At 37.4% G+C, this 20079-nt stretch overlaps 2 long non-coding RNA genes across 2 annotated transcripts; one reads left to right on the top strand and one right to left on the bottom strand.

The window, feature by feature from the left end:
• The first annotated feature begins 1605 nt into the window (after nucleotides 1–1605).
• On the top strand, nucleotides 1606–17362 carry LOC115082172. Its single transcript, XR_003854096.1, has 4 exons — nucleotides 1606–1799; nucleotides 2042–2174; nucleotides 4619–4816; nucleotides 15933–17362. It is a non-coding gene; the product is annotated as an uncharacterized LOC115082172 (long non-coding RNA).
• Nucleotides 4220–14364, bottom strand: LOC115082170. Its single transcript, XR_003854095.1, has 3 exons — nucleotides 13983–14364; nucleotides 10422–10559; nucleotides 4220–4364 (listed from the first exon to the last, which is right to left on the bottom strand). It is a non-coding gene; the product is annotated as an uncharacterized LOC115082170 (long non-coding RNA).
• Nucleotides 17363–20079: the final 2717 nt, after the last annotated feature.

Raw genomic sequence — 20079 nt, 5'->3', positions numbered from 1 at the left:
TCAGGGTACAATCGCTTACTTCATTTTAGAAAATTGTTAAAAATACTTTTGGTCTCTATGGCATATACTAGTTAGCATCTTCCTCTTGCTGTGATCTCTCCCTTTTGGATTTCTGTGATGTTCTTCTATGAATTTTCTGTTGTATTTGTTTTATATTGCCGATATTGTTTTGTTTTGCTGTGTTTTAAATGTGTATGTTTTGATGTAATCCACTGAGAATTGTAGATTAGTGGGATATGTTTATTAAATAAATAAATATAAAAGTTGCTTTTTTTTTTTTTTACAGATATGCAGGATCTCTAAACTGTGAATAATTTTATTTGTCAAAGTTACTTAATATCATTTCACTGTAATTATTTCTAACTTCCAATTTTAGGTGAATCAAACTCATTGATATTGTCCCTGTAAACCTGACATCTTATTGGGAAGTACTGTAAACTGTAGGCAGGATATATTATACATAAGAACAAGATTTTAACCAAAATTTCAAACAGCAATATTTGGTACATATGCATGCATGACATTGTAGAAACAACTGTAATCAAAAACTCTTGGGGATGAAAATTTTAAATCTGGCTCAGAATAACACATATTATTACAAATAGTAGTTGAGGGATTGACAGAAGCATTCCAGACTCTTTAGTATAAAAACCTGGTCAGGGCAGGTTAGCGTCAGCTGCACTGAGCCGTAAAGACACTGAAATGCTGGAATCAGCTGTTTTTACTCAGTGTCGATCTCCACAATGAAGTACTAAAGTTTGGGGTGAATGCCTCTGTTATTCCCTCAACCTTTACTTGCTGTGAAGATGGTGGAGTCAACCATCTAAAGAGGCACTGGCAGACCAGCATGAAGTATCGGAAACAGAGAAAGAAGGCTGCAGGATGCTGATTGCTTCCTTCTTGTGTTTTTTTTTTTCTCCAGTGCCTTGGTGTGGTTCTTTGTTTTTTTATCTCCATTACACTGAATATAAAAAAGAACTTAATTTTTCCCCATCATCCAAGAGTTCTTATTCCAGCAAGGATGCTACCTCCAGAATTTACTAAATAATATCATTGCCCATTAGGTTGAAATTACTTGACCTATAGCATCACCCAGGATTGGTGCTATCCATTTTAACCCCTAAAAAAATCCATTTTACCAGGGGCACTGCTAGTGTTCACTAGCCCTTAAAGATACATTTCATTTCAAACTTCAAATGACATGATCATCTCATTCCTTCAGATTTTGTAAGAGAGATGAATACCTTTCCAAATTCATTTGTTTTCTAGGAAACTAGTGTGTTGACCACCATGCCAAGGTGTTTATGTATCAGGTTTGTTCATTTTAGAAAAAAAAATAAGAAAGGTAAAAGGAAAATGAAATCATTATCTTCTAGTGAAATCCACTTTATTGTGAAGAAAATACAGTCAGTCCTCAATGACATGAGCAAGACAACCACCAGCATTCTTGATACTGAGATCTTTTAATTCTAATATCCATCAATACCACAGACATTTGATTTACATTTGTTTTATGTCACCCTGGGAGGAGGGGGAGTAGTGCAAATAATTATTCTTTTTTTTTTTTTGGCATGTTTTTTTTTTTTCCTGGTCTGTCAACTGATTGCAGATTTCACTTGGATTTCTACTGGAGCAGGGAAAAGCTCCTCGGTGTAATGGGTTCTATCATTGTCACATCTGTAGTATGTTACACCTCACCTGAACTAAAGTGAAAAAGGAAAGCTCTCTACCAGCAGGTTCTATTCACCCAAGATAAGAAGAAAAGAGGGAAGGGAGATGAATGATGGAAACAGAAAGAGGTCAGTAATACAAGACTAAAAAAGCCTTTGCTTCTTCTTTTTTTTTTCCGCTATAGTGCTTTGTACATTGGCAATATTTCTGTTCGACTAGCTTTGCTTAAATCCAGTCAGCCAGACCATAGTGTGAAAGGGCGGGAGGACAGTAAGATGTGTCCTTGGTGATTCGGAAAACTCTAATTCTAACCCTTTTTCCTCATTGTTTCTTCATTCAGTATGAGCTTAATCTCAAATTTATTTCACAGTGTCTTATAGGAAGAGTGAGGGGAAGCTTATACTGGATCCAAAGATTGCCTTGAGGTTCTGCTTTTCATTCAGAAGCCCCAAGAAAAAGATTTGGCTGTTCCTAGGATCACCCGAGGCAGTGCAGGCTGAAAGGTATGTAGTCTTCCATATATCACTTTGCTAATATTAGTGCTCTTCCATTTACTATAGCAATATTTCTTGGAAATTGGTGATGTGAGTAATAACAATTTTATTTATTCCAAGACCTTGGAACTGAAAAGCTACAACAGTGGCAATTTCTGTTAAAAACTACTGAAGCACAGAAACATAAGGTTAAAAAAAAAAACAACAAAAAAAAATGTGTTCAAGATGCAAATCTATAGATCAGTAACTGAAATACTTTTTTCTTTGGTTAGCAGTCTCCGATAAAAATATGGTAAGGTGATTTGTGACTAAACTGTAAACTTATTCCTAATTTTGGGGGTCATTTATTGGGATGTAAATACATATTAGGAGGTAACAAGAACATTTCTTTCCCAAGAAGGTTGCTCAGGAAGGTTCCTTGGAATTTTGGTTTTTGTTTCTAGGAAAGCGCCTGATGCATTACAGACTCTGTTTGTTCTCTCTTTTTTTTTTTTTTTTTTCACATTGCTAATCTGAATATATAAGCTTGCCCTTTGCTCAGATTTATGGGTTGGGGCAGTGCCGTGTGTATTTACAGTCTCGTGACCTGAAGACCTAGAGCAGAACAAGGCAAGGAGGAAACCAGGGCCCATTCCATAAACAGAGACAGATATGAGGGGGAGGCAGGGTGCATTGGCTAGCAGTTAACATTTTAACTATTCAAGCACATAAAAGAATTAACGATTATATTAGGACAAAGGTAAAAATAGGAAACACAGTAGAGGCAGTTTTGAATAAACTGTATCTGCTCTTATTATGTAAGTGTGTTTATATTCTTTCTGATATTTCAGATGTTTAAGGTTAAACTAGATAGATAGATAGTTAGATAGATATAGATATAGTACATGCACTGATTGTAAAATGTGTTCCAGAGGCAGAGAACTAAATGAATGACGTGAGAATTCAAATGCAAGATATGGGAAGGGAGAAAGACACTTTGGTGTTTTCTTGATGGCAAATGCAGCAGGCAGTTGAGTATAAAAAGCACAGGAATATCAGAAAGCAAGTCAGGATTGGAACTATTGGATTAAGGTTAAATATAATATCCAATTTGGTGAAAGTAAATATTCATTAGCACACTTCTTTTACTTGGTTTATAGTTAGGGATTCAGATCACCCTGAGACGTAAAGTATAGTTTGAATGAATATTGCAGCATGGCACATGCATTTAAAACATGAAACTGATACAATTCTCCACCCCTCCCACCCCCCCCAACACACACACACAAAAAAAACAAAAAACAAGGAAAAGATGGAGAATTGCTACCATGCACTGACAGATAAGCATGAAAGGCATAACACTTCAGTATGCCCACAAATGAAAGGAGCTAGAACTGAATTACTGTTTAAAAAAAAAGCAATAATTTTATGAATATGTTTTAGTATATATATTTTTATTGCAAAATATACAGAACGTGGTCCACTGAGGAAATTTAACTTGCTCATCACTAGAAAACAATATAACCTATGCCTGTAAGTAAGCACAGAGCAGAGACAGATGAGTCAAAAGGTGTCATGACATCCACACAGATACAGAGATAGGCAGAGTAACCCATTCTAATTTCCTTTTGTGAAGCTAACTTGTTTTTATTTTCTACAAGTGCCGGAACTCCAGTTCCTAGAAATGAACGCACTTCAGGAAACGGATACCCTGACACGAAGATCAGCTCTGAGAATTGTCTGGAGCTGTGACATAATCGCTGAAAAAATAAAAAATACTTTCCTTTCTCGCTTCCGCTAAGCTCCATTTGGCAATCAAAAATCATTTTCTATTCCGACATGATGCACTCCATAGCAACAGTAGGTTCTGCATCCGAACCGATCCAGCAAAGGCCTAGCTTAGTCTGCCAGAAAAAGACGCCGCACAGAGCATTGAGAGACCAATGGCTCTATTTTATGAGCCATAAAAGTTTTATTCATCCTGACACTGAAACAGGTTTAGGCAGTGGGCTGACACTCCTTAAATAAATAAGAAGAATTAATACTCGAAACAATGAAACAGGCTGATAGCGCTGAGAGTGAGCCTATTATTTCCCTGTTATTGTTTGATATTGACATTGATAGGAGTTGTGTGTTGTTGTTTTTTTTTTTTTTTCTCTGTTCAGTTTCTTCTAGGAGCCTGGCTGATCCACTTCTGATTCAGCCCTTGTTTATTCGAAGCTGAAAAAAAAAAAAAAAAAGGTTCAAGACCTGGTTGTACCAATGCTCCCACCGACAGCTAAGGAACCAGTTTGGCGTCTGGTTTGTCTGTTGTTTTACTGCTGACCTTCAAATCAACTTTAACCCCTGACCCCTGAAGGCATCTATCATGACAAGAGGCTGTTTAACACAAATGGAGCCCATTTATAGGGAGAAGAGAGTCAGAAGATTTCCTTTTTATGAAGAATTTGTTTTTTTCACCCCTCTTTTCTCAGTCACCACAGGTGAAATCCCTCCTAGCAGCTGGCTTATGAAATAATGTGAGGGGAGGCCTTAATGAGCTGAAAGCACCCTCAGCTGGAGACAAATGTATGCAAATGAGATGCACAAACAAAGGAGCCTGGACAGAGAAATATCTGCAATTCCAGCAAAATGCTGCCTGCAGCTAGAAGATGAACAGCTTTGATAAAATGGTAACAAAAAGCACCTTTTTATCCTCAAGCTTGTTTTACATTGCAATAGTCCATTGTCATTGTGAGCCATCTGAGCATGCAGAGGTTCACTGGCACTAGCGCAGAAACCTGTTTCAGCATTTGATTTGGGGCATTCATGAAATTTCATCAATGTGGGTTTTCTGTACTGTTGCAGGTTGTTTTATTATTTGTATTACTTTGCTTCATGCTTTCGGTAAGTTACCTGTTGGAGCCATGTTCCATACATGACATAGTGTGTATAACATTTTATTAACTCCCTCCCCCTGCCCCCAACCCCAAACTACATGATTTAAAAATTCTAGGGACAGAAAAGCCATGCTGAGAAGTGCCCAGAGTTGAGTTTAAGAGAGAAGAATGGGCAATGAGCACTTCTAAAGCGAACGGCTAGTTTTTTCAAAAGCAAACAAGTGTGCTAATGCTGGAATTCAGACCCACAATAAAGCATGCTCTTCTTAATATGCCTTCTTCAACTTTTGAGAACTCCCTCTGTCATGCAGTAGTTTTGAGTTTGTAAACTACCCAAACAAAATCACTGAACTTTGTTTTCAGTATAGACATAAACCAGCACTTGAAAGTTTTCAAGATTAATGCAGTATTTGCAAAATATTGATCACTGGGATGCCAAAAAAAAAAAAAGGAGGAAAAAGCTCACGGTGCTACTAAACCATACCAGAATTACATTCTTGCCCTAAGATACATGAAGCCTATCCCAGCGACCTTCAGCTAAGCTTCAAAACTTAAAAAAGACATTGCTTTATGTCAAATGCTGCCTCCAGCAAAAACTTGGAGAACATAAAATAAAATAAAGGAGAAGGAGAAAAAATATAGTGGAGTTTTTTTCTTACAAAATGATTCTGTAAATATTTCAGAAACTGTACAGTGAAACCTTTTAGGGTTGCAAGGTATAAAAATTATAAAAGCCCTGATCGGTGAAATTTCTGGCTCACAATTTTTTCCCTAAATTCTAGCATCTGCATAGCAGAAGAAACATTTTTATTTTATTTTAGTTTTTATTTATTTGCTTTTGTATACCGACATTCATTGGGGTACATCACATCGGTTTACATGTTAGCGTGGAGAAGTAATAGGACGAGCGTGTCTTACTATTTTACATCCGGTTAGATCACGGACCAGGTACACCGGGCAGGATATCTCGCAAAAAGGTTTAATCTTCCTAACCCGAAGCTGATTTGGAAATCTGGAAATGCACCTAGGAGTCAGGGCATACGGTTTGGGGATGCACCAGTGAGGGGGATGACAGTCAGAATGAGGAAACGTCACATGCCGCCGGGTCTGCTTAAACTCGGGAAGGGGGGGGAGGCGAAACGTGACGTACAGAAATCAAAGAGTTAACTGCAGCTTGCTTATATTTTCTGGATTTCTCCTCTAGCCCGGTTACAGAGCAGCATAATTATGTTCAACTGCTGTTGTTTGGAAAGGGCAAACAGCATCTTAGGCACAGAACAACGAAATTACAGCTGAGATTTAGGTTGGCAAAAGCCGTCTTCTGCAGGCTTTTATGATTCATTATTTCCCATTAAATACAGTATTAGAAGTGTACACCAGATAGCTCATGGTTGCTGCTCTCAGAACACATTATCTATATTACGCAGGTCTGGGGAGCAGAATGGGAAAACTTTGGGGAATAAGCAATATGTGTTTGCTGATAGAAGTACCATATGGCTCATCTTTCTCAATTGCTTTCATTGCGACTCTGATGCTGAAGAAATTAAAGTTTTATTTGATGTGGCACAGCTTAATGAACTGTCTTCTGTTAGGAAAATTGAATATGTTTCCTGTTATTTGAGCAGAGAGCCCTCCTGCTTTCGGCTGAGGAGGGATGCATTATGTATTGTTTATTTAGCATTTAAAAAAAAAAAAAAAAAAAACAAGCCACATATTGAAAGTAGAATTGATTATGCCTGCATTGAAGTCTATGATCAGGTTTTAAGGTTTCTTTTCTTTTAATTTATTTCATTCGGGAAGGGTCATTTTGCAGTTCTGATCTACTGCCGAAGTTTAACAGGATGCATATTTCAGCCCTGGATAATTTCTTGTCTTGTGGAGTCTGTGTTCCCAGCAAGTGCTTTCTGGGCACATGAAATCGGTGGCCACTTTCTTTCCTGAGCCTTGTATTCACCTTTGAAAGCTTCCAAGGGCTTTGGAGGACCAGCTTATTGAAAGAAGCCGGTACCTTTTAATTGGATTAAGCCAAACTGTTTAAAAGTAGCATCGGCTACATCTGTGAGGAAGGGGGCAACTAGGCTTAGGAAAGAGAAACCTAAATATTTTTCCTTTCTAATGTTATTTGAAGTGGACATCAGCTTGATTATGTAAACCAGGTACAAGAGAAAAAAAAAAAAACAAACCAAACCCAGGATGAATAATGAGAGTCGCTAAATGAAAAAAAAAAACTGGCTGAAGTAAATTACGCCAGATAAAAGAATTTGCTGAGAGAGTTTAAATAAATACTGCACTGCCAAGGCTTAATGTGACAAGTGAGTCTGAGGGAACATTTTGTGTCACTTTTTAACCCAGAGATTGAGGCAGAGGTAACGTAGTTAGGCCTCACCAGTTCCAGAGACTATAGAGATACAATCTCAAACCTTAACTTCATTTCAGACTTTCAGAGCCCTCTTCAGTGCAGGTTTTGCCACGGGCACAAAGCAGTAGTCAGTCCTGTTTGAACAGATATTTGAGTGTATTGTATTGTATCTGTATATTTTTATAGTTTCTTTTTATTTTGCTACTTCTAATTTAAGCTAAAAAGAATACAGAGGATATCTGGAGCTGATGAGATTTTGTATGTCCACCTTTCCTAGTGACTGGCATTATTTTTCTAATTACTGTGAGACTCGGGGGCCCTTGCTGGTTCAGGAACACTGCAAGCAGCATGGATAAAAAAAAAATCACAGCATGCACAACTGTATTTCTGGAAACATGCACAGCTCCGACTGAATTTCTAGTTTCTCTTATATGGCTGACGACATTTGGAAGATTTCAGAATCCATTGCAGTCTGCTTCTAAAACAAACTCTGTTTAGCAAGATTTAATATTGCTGGGAAAAGCAAGACTTCTTACAGCCCACAAGCAAAATAAAGCTTAGAAATATATATATATATATATATATATATATATATATATATATATATATGACATTTTAGCTCCTGAAAATATGTCCAGTGCAAAGCACTGCTGGAAAGGCTGACAAACTGGCTGACTGGAAATATTTTCCTGTTCCCAGCCTAAAGTATTGTTATATTGAAAAGCAAGGAAGGCTAGCTTATGATTACAGCCAAGGAGCACCCCACACACACACACACACCCCACACACACACACACACACCCCCACACACACACACACCCCACACACACACACCCCACACACACACACACACCCCCACACACACACCCCCACACACACCCCCCCACACACACACCCCCCACACACACACACCCCCCACACACACACACAATCTTCTTTTTGTATTTTTTTTTGTGACATTTTGTTTACATTTTGTTTTAGGCAGTTGCATTTTTATTGCGCGGCGATCAGCACATATTTCTGAAACTCTGCACCATCATGACAAGGTTGGGGGGGGGGGGGGGCCTGGCCTCCTTTAAGAAACACCATTATGCATTGTTATCAGCATGGTGTAATTTGACTGTTGACAAAGTATCTGTGGCAGTGAGAATGAGAGCAGTTACAAGTGTGGCGGATTGTAATCAAGAAGATGCTTAGCTGTGCAACGCTGCATCTTGAGCAGATTTGAATCAACATTGCCTTTAGGGGACACACACATACAAAAAAAAAAAAAAAAAAAGTCCATTAATTTTTACTGGGAAAATTAGAGTGGCACTTGATGAAGTGAAATTTGACATGTGTTAATTGCTCTGCAGCTCTCCTAATTAGAGATTTTCAAATTCTTTTACTGCTGTCAGACTGATGGCACATTGTCTTACTGGACAAATACTCAAATTGCAAATTGAGTTTATCAAGAAGTTTTACTTAGGGCTGTGCAAGTGATTTCCTGCGATACCCTCCTAGCAGGAAACGATCTCCTTCCCCGGTTCTGTCTTTAAAAATGATTATTTTTAACAGAGCTAATCGGTTCTGAGCTTGAGCCTGCATGGACTGAAGTATTTATTTTGTCTTGTGGAAAGAAAGCAGGGGATGGGGAGGAATTATATTTAATGCGTCGCACATTGGGGGGGGGGGGGGGGGAAACCATAATTGTGTTCATTATGAAAAAGGATATTTAAGAGTGCAGAAAAAGGTGTTATTCATGTTCCATAAGTCATTATTTTATCATATTTGGTAAACAGACTAGACGAGTCAATAAACCGTCCAGGTGAAAAATATCAAACAGTTAGCTGACATGCAGCCACTCTCTCATTTCGGAAAGTAATTATAATTCCATGTGAACACAAATATTTTCCTGAATCTGAAACAATAATAATTGTCCCTTCCTTCCACCGGTCTAGCCCTTGAACCCATCTTAATTCATTAACATATTGAATTTTTTTCAATTTTCCATTTTCTTGCAATAACAATATTAATGCTGGGGCCAAAGCTTGATTGGAGCTAAATTACTTGTTACCTGCTGGCATTTATTTATATGGCATTGAATTATAAAGCTTTGGTATTGTCATGCCTTGGGCGAATTGTTTATGACACCAGTAATAGGAGTAATTGTTATTGTTGAAATTACCTGTCAGCTACCCATAGCAGTGGCCCTTGTCCCACTGACAAATAGTGACAGGGGAGAGGGATCCTCCACGCGTCCTCCTGATGACTTCTCCTCTGATAATAAGGAGTGCAGGGCCTCTGATAATTTGCCTGTCACTGCTGAGTGCGGCTCAGAGAGAGTTGGCCAAATTGTTGTCATTCACTTTGACAAAGACAGCTGAATGCTCAGTGCAGGAGGAGGATTATCAAAATAAATGAAATCACTTACACAATTTTTTTGTGTTTGAATCCCCCTAAATTGCTTGGCTTTGTATGAGTAGTAAACCTGGAATATTTGTATTATCGATACTACAATCTGTAGTGTCTGGGAGGGAAACACCCCCCACCCCACACCCCCCATACACACACATACATATTTAAAGAACTTTTCTTATTGTTTTGCTTGTAAACTATAAAAATAAAATGTCGAAATTAGAAAGTAGGTGACTTAGTTGATATTGGCAATATTAAAAAAGAAAAAAAAACCCAAGAGCTGAAAAATAACCTTAGAGTAAATTAAATTTGCCAAAAACTCCAGATTCTCATATTAATCTGGTCTGTGTACTGTAATTTAATATGAACACTAGTCAGAGAGCACATAAGAGAAATGTTAAGAAATTCAGTGTAATGTCTGACAATATAAATTAGCAAGAGCTGCAGCCTGCATACTGTAACTTTGATCACTCAACTGAAGACTTTCTTACCTTCAAGTTACCTGATTACATCATATTTTATTGCTTGCCAATAAATTGTCATGTACATTAGGATGAAACCACAAATAGTTAAGAGAGAAAAGACATTTTAGCAGGAGATAACTGAATGACCTCTAGAGTTCAAATAAACTGAAAATGTCACCCTGTTTCCCAAACACTGAGTTCTGTTTGATGCGATGTAGGAAAGATGGGGCTTTTTCTTCCGAAACGGCTTTCTCTCTTTATATGTATGGATGATGCCAATGCTGCTCACGGATGCATTCCTTGGCTCTGTTCATCCCTTAGATTAAGAAGTGGATAGGTAAAATAAGTCAAACTGAAATGTGCAGGTTGAAATGTAGGCTGTAGGAGAATAACTTACAACTCTTCATTGATTTGATGCATAATTCTTTTGAAATCTTTCTCTGAGCAAACAATGTTTTAAATTCAGACAATCAAATTTGGCAAAATTTGAATCATTATATGCTGATTTGACAACCTGTGAATTATTTTGAAATTCATTCCATAGAATAGAAGACAAGATGCCACTTCAATTGTGGTTCAAAATACACACTAGAAACTGTGAGTTGGGGGGATTAAAACTATTATAAAAAGAGGTGTTCTTTCAGAATAAAAAGTTGCAAATCTGCCCAGATATGAAATCTCTTTCATGTGCTATTTTTTTCCAGAATGTTGCATGCCTTGCTTTGTCTATGGATAGATACGTTAGTGATCCCAGGAGAGAAAATAAACAATACCTTGTTAAAGGAAAGTATTTAAAATGTGTAACATATTTTCATGCATTCCAGTATCCTGATATTTTATGTTCCTATCCCTAAATCCTAAATTAAGCCTCAGAGGAGTGGCTGTGTCTTTTGCTGCTCTTTTCATCTGAAATCAAAATACCTTTTAAACAGATTGTTATCCTCTGGTAGGAAAGTGCACTAGAACATATAATTATAATCGTGCCTTCCGCATTATTCCCCCATAGTTCTAATTTCAGCCTCAGCAGAAGGATAATGCATCTTTAAATTCTGGCTTCATTTCACATGTAAACTTTTAACAAACAGTAATTGCTCGTGTAGCTGAATTACTAAGGTGACTGACAGCAAACCTTTTTTTTTCATGTAACATTTTGAAAATACCCATCAGTGTCAAGCACAACTGCACAAATCTCAGTTGCTACTCTAAATAAGGCTGAGCAATGTTAAGGAAAATGTCAGAAAAAATCTCAGTGGATTAGAGTAACAATTCTGAACGGTGTCAGTTTGGATGGCAAGACTTAATGTTCTGCATAATTTGAGGGAAGGGCAAATATTATTCATAAAATGCAGTGTATATATAGATAGATGTAGGCTCGAGTTTTATTTTGCAATAATGCAGATCATATCTGCTAATATGCAGCACTGGCAGTGGGCAGGCTTCAGTGAAAGTCTTTGAGGATGATGCATTTTGTGGTTAATACATTGATATCAAGTAAATGCAACCACGCTACTAACAGAGCAAAAAGGGAACCAATTGCTAGTTTTATATGACAACTCAGCTTGAAATTAAAAAAGCAATTATCAGTTTCTGCCTTTTATATTTCTGAAGCTTGCAGTCTATATACTGTCTTTGTCTGGATTTCTGAAAAGGTAGCATGAGGTGTACTAAACCAGAGCACAGGGATCTGTAAGGGCAAATAGCAATTAATATAAGACCTTCCTGTACACTACTATATACAAAACAACAAATAATATTTTCTGAAAGTATATTTTTGGTAACTAAACAAATATATGCCTTTATATATAACTTTATATTATGTCATATATATATATATATATATATATATATATATATATATGTGTGTGTGTGTGTGTGTGTGTGTGTGTGTATGTGTGCATGTGTTAATAATTATATATTATAACTTTATATCTATAGTTGGATAGATATTATATTTAAATAATATATACATATCATACAAAGAAGTGCATTCATATAGTTCTGTATAGATATATAGAATATGTGCATATAGCTATATATTTATGCATACATACATACACATATCAGATACATAATGAATTGCTACATTTTGTTTTTCTATTTTAAAACAGAAAAAAATATTAACATGGACATCATTTGCATTTGCTCACAGGAAGGGAATAATTATTGTGATTTGTTTTAGTTTTATTGCACTTTTATAAGTATACTGTGGGACTAATCATTTCATTGAAATCTTTCAGGCATCTGGCTGAAATATTATCATTAGCACACTTGGGCCTGATTTTACTAAGATATTTTCCCATGGACACAGAACAGGGGGAAAATAATGCCTCTATAATCAGGATCAAAGCCTGCACATGCTACCCAAAATATCACAAAATGTAAAATGCAAACAATAAAAATAGCTAAATGCTATTCAAACATAAAAAGGATTTTTTTTTCAGAAGGGTAAAAAATGAAATCTAGACAAATTTGGCTTTTAACCAGTAAAGATGTTTTGCCTATTTCTGTCTATCCTTTATCACATTAATTTTTTATTTAAATTACACCATTAACTGGATATGAATTTATCAAGAATACATATATTGATTTATAAAACACTACCATTAATTATAGTAGCTGGATGTAACTGATATTACAAAGCCATTTAAAGGTTTTTAATATAGCTTGGACATACATAGCTAGGTAGATATTATGGACAAGGTTACAATTAAACTGGCTACCAGCAGTTAATGAAATCCTTGATTTATATTCATTTTAAAGATTGATTATATTGTTGCTTTCCAGAACTATTTATATTTTGCCATTTGTCAAAGTTTATCGCAGTAAAGAAGCTAAATAAAAACAAATTCTGTCTATCTTCCAGGCAGTTACTTTTCCATATTATAAATGCTGGCAGATATTATTAATTAGATATGTTCTGATGACACATCTTTCTTACTGAAGGGCCATTTGCATTAGTTTATTCTGTATATATAACTGTATGGGGGGGTGGGGTGTTTAAAAAAAAATAGCAAACCAGGCCCTGTGTCCACAGTAAAAAAAAACCAAAAAAAACCCAGAACCAGATAAAGAAGAAGAAAGTCTGTTTTACGATAGTCTATCAGCCGTATAGTTTTACTTTTCTTAGGCTGTGGACAATGTCTTTTACCTTAAATCAGGCAAATCAGGCAGCATCTAAAAATGGACCTGAAAAGGGAAAGCAAAACAAGGAGAATACAAACAAATGCCAGCGATACTACTGGATGGTGTTTAAAAAATTAATCAGTTAAATTAATCCATCAAGAGATAAATTTACTTCTTTTCACATTACAGATTGATAGCTGGGTCTCAGTGACTCTTTATTTATATCACTTATCCCCACTTGGCAATATATGTTACTGATTTATTATAGTATTTTTGCTGTTAGCCACGCAAGACTTAAGGCTAGCAGAGCAGCCTGGTTTTATCTGAGGAGTTTAACAACAACAGCGGGGGTAGCCTTTATGGGAAGCCAGGAGGGGTTATAAAGCTACAACGCTCACCATTAACCATTTGGATTCTGAAATATTCCTTTTGCTAATGTGTGGTCAAGTCTGCTGTAAAATCTTTGCATAAGAAATAGGCAACTCTTTACTGGAAAATATTTCTAACTCTATAAGTTATCAATATGTGGTATTTAATTGGTTCTCAGCATAAAGAGGAAAATCACCCTCTCGGACATTAAAGAATGAACAGACCTTATTAGTAAAGTAATACTGACCTCAATTTTGTCTGGAATCAAAGATGGAAAGGAAATTGTGCTTCAATGGTAAATCTCTGTAGGAGAGAGCCGAATATCCCCCAAGCTTGTCTCAATATCTTTCTTTGGACACACAAAAAGAAAGTGCTGAGCGATGGCCAAATATCTCCTTTACATGGCTCAGAAATGTTGCAGAGTTCAGTAAACCTTGCAGAATTAGCTGTAACCCATAGTACAAAAACATACATCCATCACCCATGTAAGCATTCAAGTTTCTCTGATTTTTGCTTATGTAATGAAGCCCAGAAGCTTGTTGACCATTAAAAAAAATGCATCACATAGCACTTAAGAGCGACAGCCTACTTTGCCTCTAAGGATAGCCATGCCAGCAATTAAGAAATCTTGCTTGAATTAATATTCAGCTTATTTATTCTGCAGCGAAAGGGAATTACAGTCATTTTATACTGACTTTTTATCATATACAGCAGACACATAAAGGGGTTGAACTAGCACAAGCTGTCTTTTTGTGTCTGTTACCATGTGTCCAATATATGCCAGTGGAGTTGTGGTTAGAATTTTCAAAGGCCACCAATTAGACATTTTTTGACTAGATGCATTTTTCATTTCTTCTTCTACTGTACCATTGTTAGTTCATGTTTTAATTTTGGCAATGCAAGGCCTATTAAATCCCCTTATTTCCTAAAAAAAAAAAGAAGCCACTCTTCAACAGCTGGCAAATATCATAGCTATCTCTATTCAGGAAAATTCTTAAGTCATGGAACAGAACAAATATCTGAATATATTTACCCAACTGTGACTTTTTTTAAATTATACTGTACCAAAGATATTTGGGCCGGCTCAGGAGATATTCATTTCTGACCCATAGAGATTTACTCCCATGTATAATTTTTGTCCATCTCCAGCTTTCACAGGAGATAGCCCAGTAAGAAATACTAAAAGCAAGTTCAGAAGATAAATGACATTATTCATTAGCTATACAATCAGGCCACATAATAGTCTATTCTTTTATCATAGCAGGACAGGTCAGCCTTACTGACCTTGCATGAAGTTTGATCTGACCAATTCTTTAGTAATCTCGTTACTTTTATCTTCAGAATACAGCTAAATTTCCTCTTTGCTTTAAAGAAATCACTGCAATGTGCAAAAGGTTTATAAATGGTTAACATTATTCAAATTAACAGTCTGAAGAAAAGCAGCCTCCATTGCTTAGGCAGGTGCCATTAAAGTCATGATTGATACTGAGAACCATGGTTTGGTTGGACTCTTACAAACACACATCTCTGTCACTATACTTCAATATATCTAAACGTTCTTTCAGCAGCATGTTATGATTAAACTAGAATTCTCTTAATTTTTTTTCTTTTCCCTTTTTCTGTTTTGTCCATCACCTTGGTTTCATTCCCCTGGTTTTGACCTGTACTTTTTTTTTTTTCTGGAACAGACGCAGGCAGGTTGAGAGGTAATAAGAACCAGATGGACAGAGCGCAGAAATTGTCCAAATGGGTATGAGAATGTGGGGAGCTGTCAGGCATGGAGAGAGGCTGGAATTTTTCAGCAGTAAAATGGGATTTATCACCATTCTAGCACAGTCATTGCCGACAACCGTTTACCTTGACAGAAACTCCATTCCAATAGGCCACTCCAATGCCGTTATTTTTTTTCCTCCAAAAAGAGTGATGATTGGTATTTGTTCTAAGGCTCAAATGGCCTGTACTAAAGGTGAAGCATTAGGCCAAAGTCCTATATTCCCTACTGAGGCAAATGAACCTGCTAAAATAAGTTCTTTCCACAATAGCTGTGTAATTGAAACCAGAAAGTGGGAGAATTTGATAAATTGCTTGACCCTGAAGGAATGCAAAGGTCATAAATCCTCGCATTTTTTTTGCTCTTTTTTGTTTGTTTGTGTGTGTGTGTGTGTGTGTATTGATTATATAAAGTTTTTTCTTTCAGATATTCAATCAGACTGGTACTTATCCACAGTCCTTAAAGAAGGAAAAGTAAATCAGCAAGTCAAAAGCAAACCAAACTTCTGCTATCCTATGACAAACCCAAGAGAAAACTGTTAATGGATGCGATTTGTGATATCATATTCTTGTAGTATTCTAAATAAATATGTATGATTAGGGGCTTTTATGTTCAAAGTAGTTATATTATAATTATATATAACTTTAAGAACTTAGAGAGTCCAATTTTCTGTCCCTGGTATACAATTTATGCATATAAGTGGACATGTGGAATTTTATGGAGGCATTCTATAAATTGTGAGGTGGATCCCACACAGTTTACAAAATACCATATTTTTCTGCCTTGAAAGTAAGTGAGTATGTTGTAGTAAATGCATATATTTCTGATGCCAAAAACACTTATGTTACTATTTTATAAATGTACATGTATATGTTTTAGGCATGTAAAAAATATGCAATATGTTCACCTCAAGAGACAGGTATTTTATTAAGTATGTATCATTTAGATCCATGTGAGCCCTCCTGGCACACCCATACATACATACACACAAACACACACAGGAACACATGCATGCACACAAACGCACACGCACACATACACACACACACACATTTAGGGGAGGATTGCACAGTAGGGATGGAGGTTGAGATGACATATGAGGAGGGAAAGAGAAGGGGTGAGACAATGTTTGTGAGGATACAAGGTGGTAGACATGGGATCTGTGGGGACAGTAACTCATAACACAAGTCAAAGGAGGGTGGGAGGGTGGAAGAAGGAGAAAAAAAAAAGAGGATTTAGGGGCAAGCCATTCTGAGATAGAAAAGGCAAGGCAGCAGCTCAAGGACCTTTTTGGGCTAGAAAACCCTGTAATGGACCTCTTCCCAGAAGGGACCTAGAGGTGAAAAGAGATCTAGCCCAGTCACAACATAATGGAGGGGTGGCCAGCTTCAGAAGCACACTGTAAGCATGTATATTATGTATTTGGAAGGTGTGAGAGAAAAGGTATTCATTCTGAATTGCAATAAACATCACAACTTCAGCTTAAGAGGAAGAGGTAGAATGGCAGGGTGATTCTCAACTTCTATGGAAGTGAACTGGACTTTGCCACCCACAAAATCTGTGTTCCCTGGACCTTTACAGATTCGGGGACTAGCATGGCAATTATGGATAAGCTTAATGTTGTAGCTACAGAAGAGCAAGGCATAGCAGCCACGCTCTTAAAAACTGAAGAGGCAGGACGGCTTTAGTGCTTGAAATGCATGCATGTCACTGAAAGAATAATGCAAAATAGGCAAATATGGTTAACAGCTCTGGTCAACCCCGATTCATTAAAGGCAAAAACATTATTCTGGTTTGTTATTTTGATATGATATTTTGTCATGCTTTGGACATATATTACCACATAAAATGTCTGTTTGCAATTTGTTTATATACTTGTGTCTTTATTCATGGTATGGCATGAATGAGATGGATGGATTTTGGAAGTTAAACTCCAAATATTCATGGTCATCAAAATACGTACTTGGGGTGTACTTGGACTCACCAGTTTGCAGCTACCTCCAGCAGTTCATCCAGTCCTTCTACAGTTCACGTAGACCCCTTAGCACTTCACCCTGAACCCCGACCATTTCACCCAGGCCTCCCACCCAAAAACTGCAGACAAAAGACAAGTCCGATTTGAATTGCATGAGTCCATTAGCAGGTGTAAAAATGTTTGGTAATGTAAGATGTATACCTGATAAAATAGCAAATTGTGTGCATATTTCTGACCCCCAGCCTGGAATGACCCAAAACTGCCCTTTTTCCCCCACTAATATGTATGCGCCATACTGCCAGTATGCAAGTACTTTCTAATTCCATGTGTATATACTATTTTTACATGCAAAACCCCTTTGAAAATTCATACCGTAAATTATGCCAAACCCTGAGAAGCATTCTGCAACTTAGCTATTGATGAGCTCAATGATGAACTCTGCAACAAAAACTGTGTGACCTCTAGGATGGCCTCCCTACAGCTTTCCATGCTTTTGCCTCTTTATGTTGTTTCCTATATTGTCAATTTCATTTGTTTCACATATGACTAATATCTCTCTGACCTCTCTATGTAATCACATTGCTGGTATAATAACAGAAGAATCATTTAGGGCCAGCCTCATGGCTTAGTGTCAATGCAGAATGTCCCTAATTCAAACCCCACATCACGTCTTTCACACCCCAAGATGACTGAGGTCGGGGCTGGGGCTGCTGTGTAGGCAGTGTTCACAGCCTCTAGGGAGGGGATAGAGTCCTGGTCAGCGTAAAGAGGGAAACCAGGTAACCAAATTTAGAGCCCAGGGTTCAGGGCCCTAAAAGGATCTCTGATGCACTGTTCCCAGCCTAAGGGCCATTGCTGCAATAACCAAACTGAGAGCAGTTGGAGGATCTATGAGAATAGGGGGGGGGGGGGGGGGGGGGGGGGGAGAAATCCCTTGACTGTTGTGAATGAATGCTCATGTTGCCAGAGTCCCAGAACTATTTCCAATTAAGCTGGTAGAAAAGGGAGAAAGGAATAACTACCAGGCAAAAACATCAAATGATATTCCTTGCCTCTTCGAAATGTGGAATGTCAAACAATGCATCTTGTTTATGTTTGATTTCTACCATTATTTTAGATACTCTGTACCTGGAATTTCCTACCTCAATATATAATTAATTAACTTAAATGCATCAGCATATTTTGAATTATTTGATAAAATTTATTGGACCACATTATTCAGTATTAAATGAAGGAATATTATGGTATAATCAAAATATGTTCTCTGTAACACAAAAGAAATGCAATATAAATTAGTTTGTGTTCCAAATCTTTTCACTGTGTCAGTATTTTACTGAGGTCAATATTCAGCTCCACTTAGGGGGTCATTTTCCAAAGGTATCTCACGTGAAAAGTCCCTTTTCGCGTGCGATACCTAGATTGGGGCGGTTCTGGGCAGCGTCCGTACCGGAAGGGGAGGAGTGGGGGCTCCACCAGGGAGGACGCCGCGAAGACATCCCTGACGGCGAAAAGGTAAGGAGCCTTATCGCCATCAGTAACGCGGCCAATAGCACCACCTTTCACAGTGGCGCTATTGGTTTGCGAAAGCCTGCAGCGATAGCACCGCGGTGGTGCGATCGCTGCCGGCTTACACAGGCCCGCCCCCCACTTCACCCCCCCGCCCCCTGTTACTGCCGGATTTTCTAATTTCTGTGAACTTAAAAAATCCAGGCCTTAGTTGGATAAATGGTGGTGGTTGAATATCTGGCTGGATTTAGTGGCCATTTTTCCAGATAAGTACTTAGCCAGATAAATCTTATTCAGCTAACTTACTTAAATGTTGATCTTTAAATATCTACCTCTAAGTTTATAAAATACTTGTATAAATCTTTGCAAGCCTATTTAAGCATGCATTTGGTGACTTTGAAAATGGGGCTAAATATGAGCAGTGTGCATACTTTTACCCATTTTGGGGGAGTGGCAATTTTTATGCAAGTAAACATGCATTTACCCATGCAGAATTCTTCAATTATTGACCCCACAATGTTCTAGTGCAGAGAGCCTAAAAGATATCTCCCCCAGAGTAATGATTTAACCTTTCAAAAAAGGGGAGACAGAGTTAGTAATAGTGAGGGTGTTCCCTTGCCCATGAGAAAGCTTGCTGGCTAGCTCCTAGTTTATATAAATTCTCACCACCATCTTAAGGCATCAAATTTCTAGGGGCATCATGTATCTTGTTGTTCCCTGTTTGTCTTTATTTAGGGAAAAGCCTCTTGGATCCATAAAATGGGGATCTGGGCAAGTTTTCTGCTCTGATTTCAGAAGGGTTTCATTTGTGAGAGGAGGACATTTTGCACCCTTCCTGCCTCTGGTTTAGTTTCTCTTTTTCTTTAGAGGACTTTCTTTTTGTTTTACTGAGTGCCCGGGACCTAGGGACTCAGATTTTTGAATATTAAGAAGGTATCTTTTACAGGATGCAGCAGGAAAAAAATAAATTTAAAGCAGATCTTAAAACATGGTTGTTCCATGTGGCCTATAGCGAAGATGAGAAACAGATACGTATTTAATTGTACATCCACAGGTGGCTTTATTTTAACCGTTAAATAATGCTGGAAGTAT

This window comes from Rhinatrema bivittatum, unplaced genomic scaffold (genome assembly GCF_901001135.1).
Source record: "Rhinatrema bivittatum unplaced genomic scaffold, aRhiBiv1.1, whole genome shotgun sequence".
Lineage (NCBI taxonomy): Eukaryota > Metazoa > Chordata > Amphibia > Gymnophiona > Rhinatrematidae > Rhinatrema > Rhinatrema bivittatum.
Note: the sequence above shows the minus strand (reverse complement) of the source record. Positions and strands in the feature narration are given on the sequence as shown.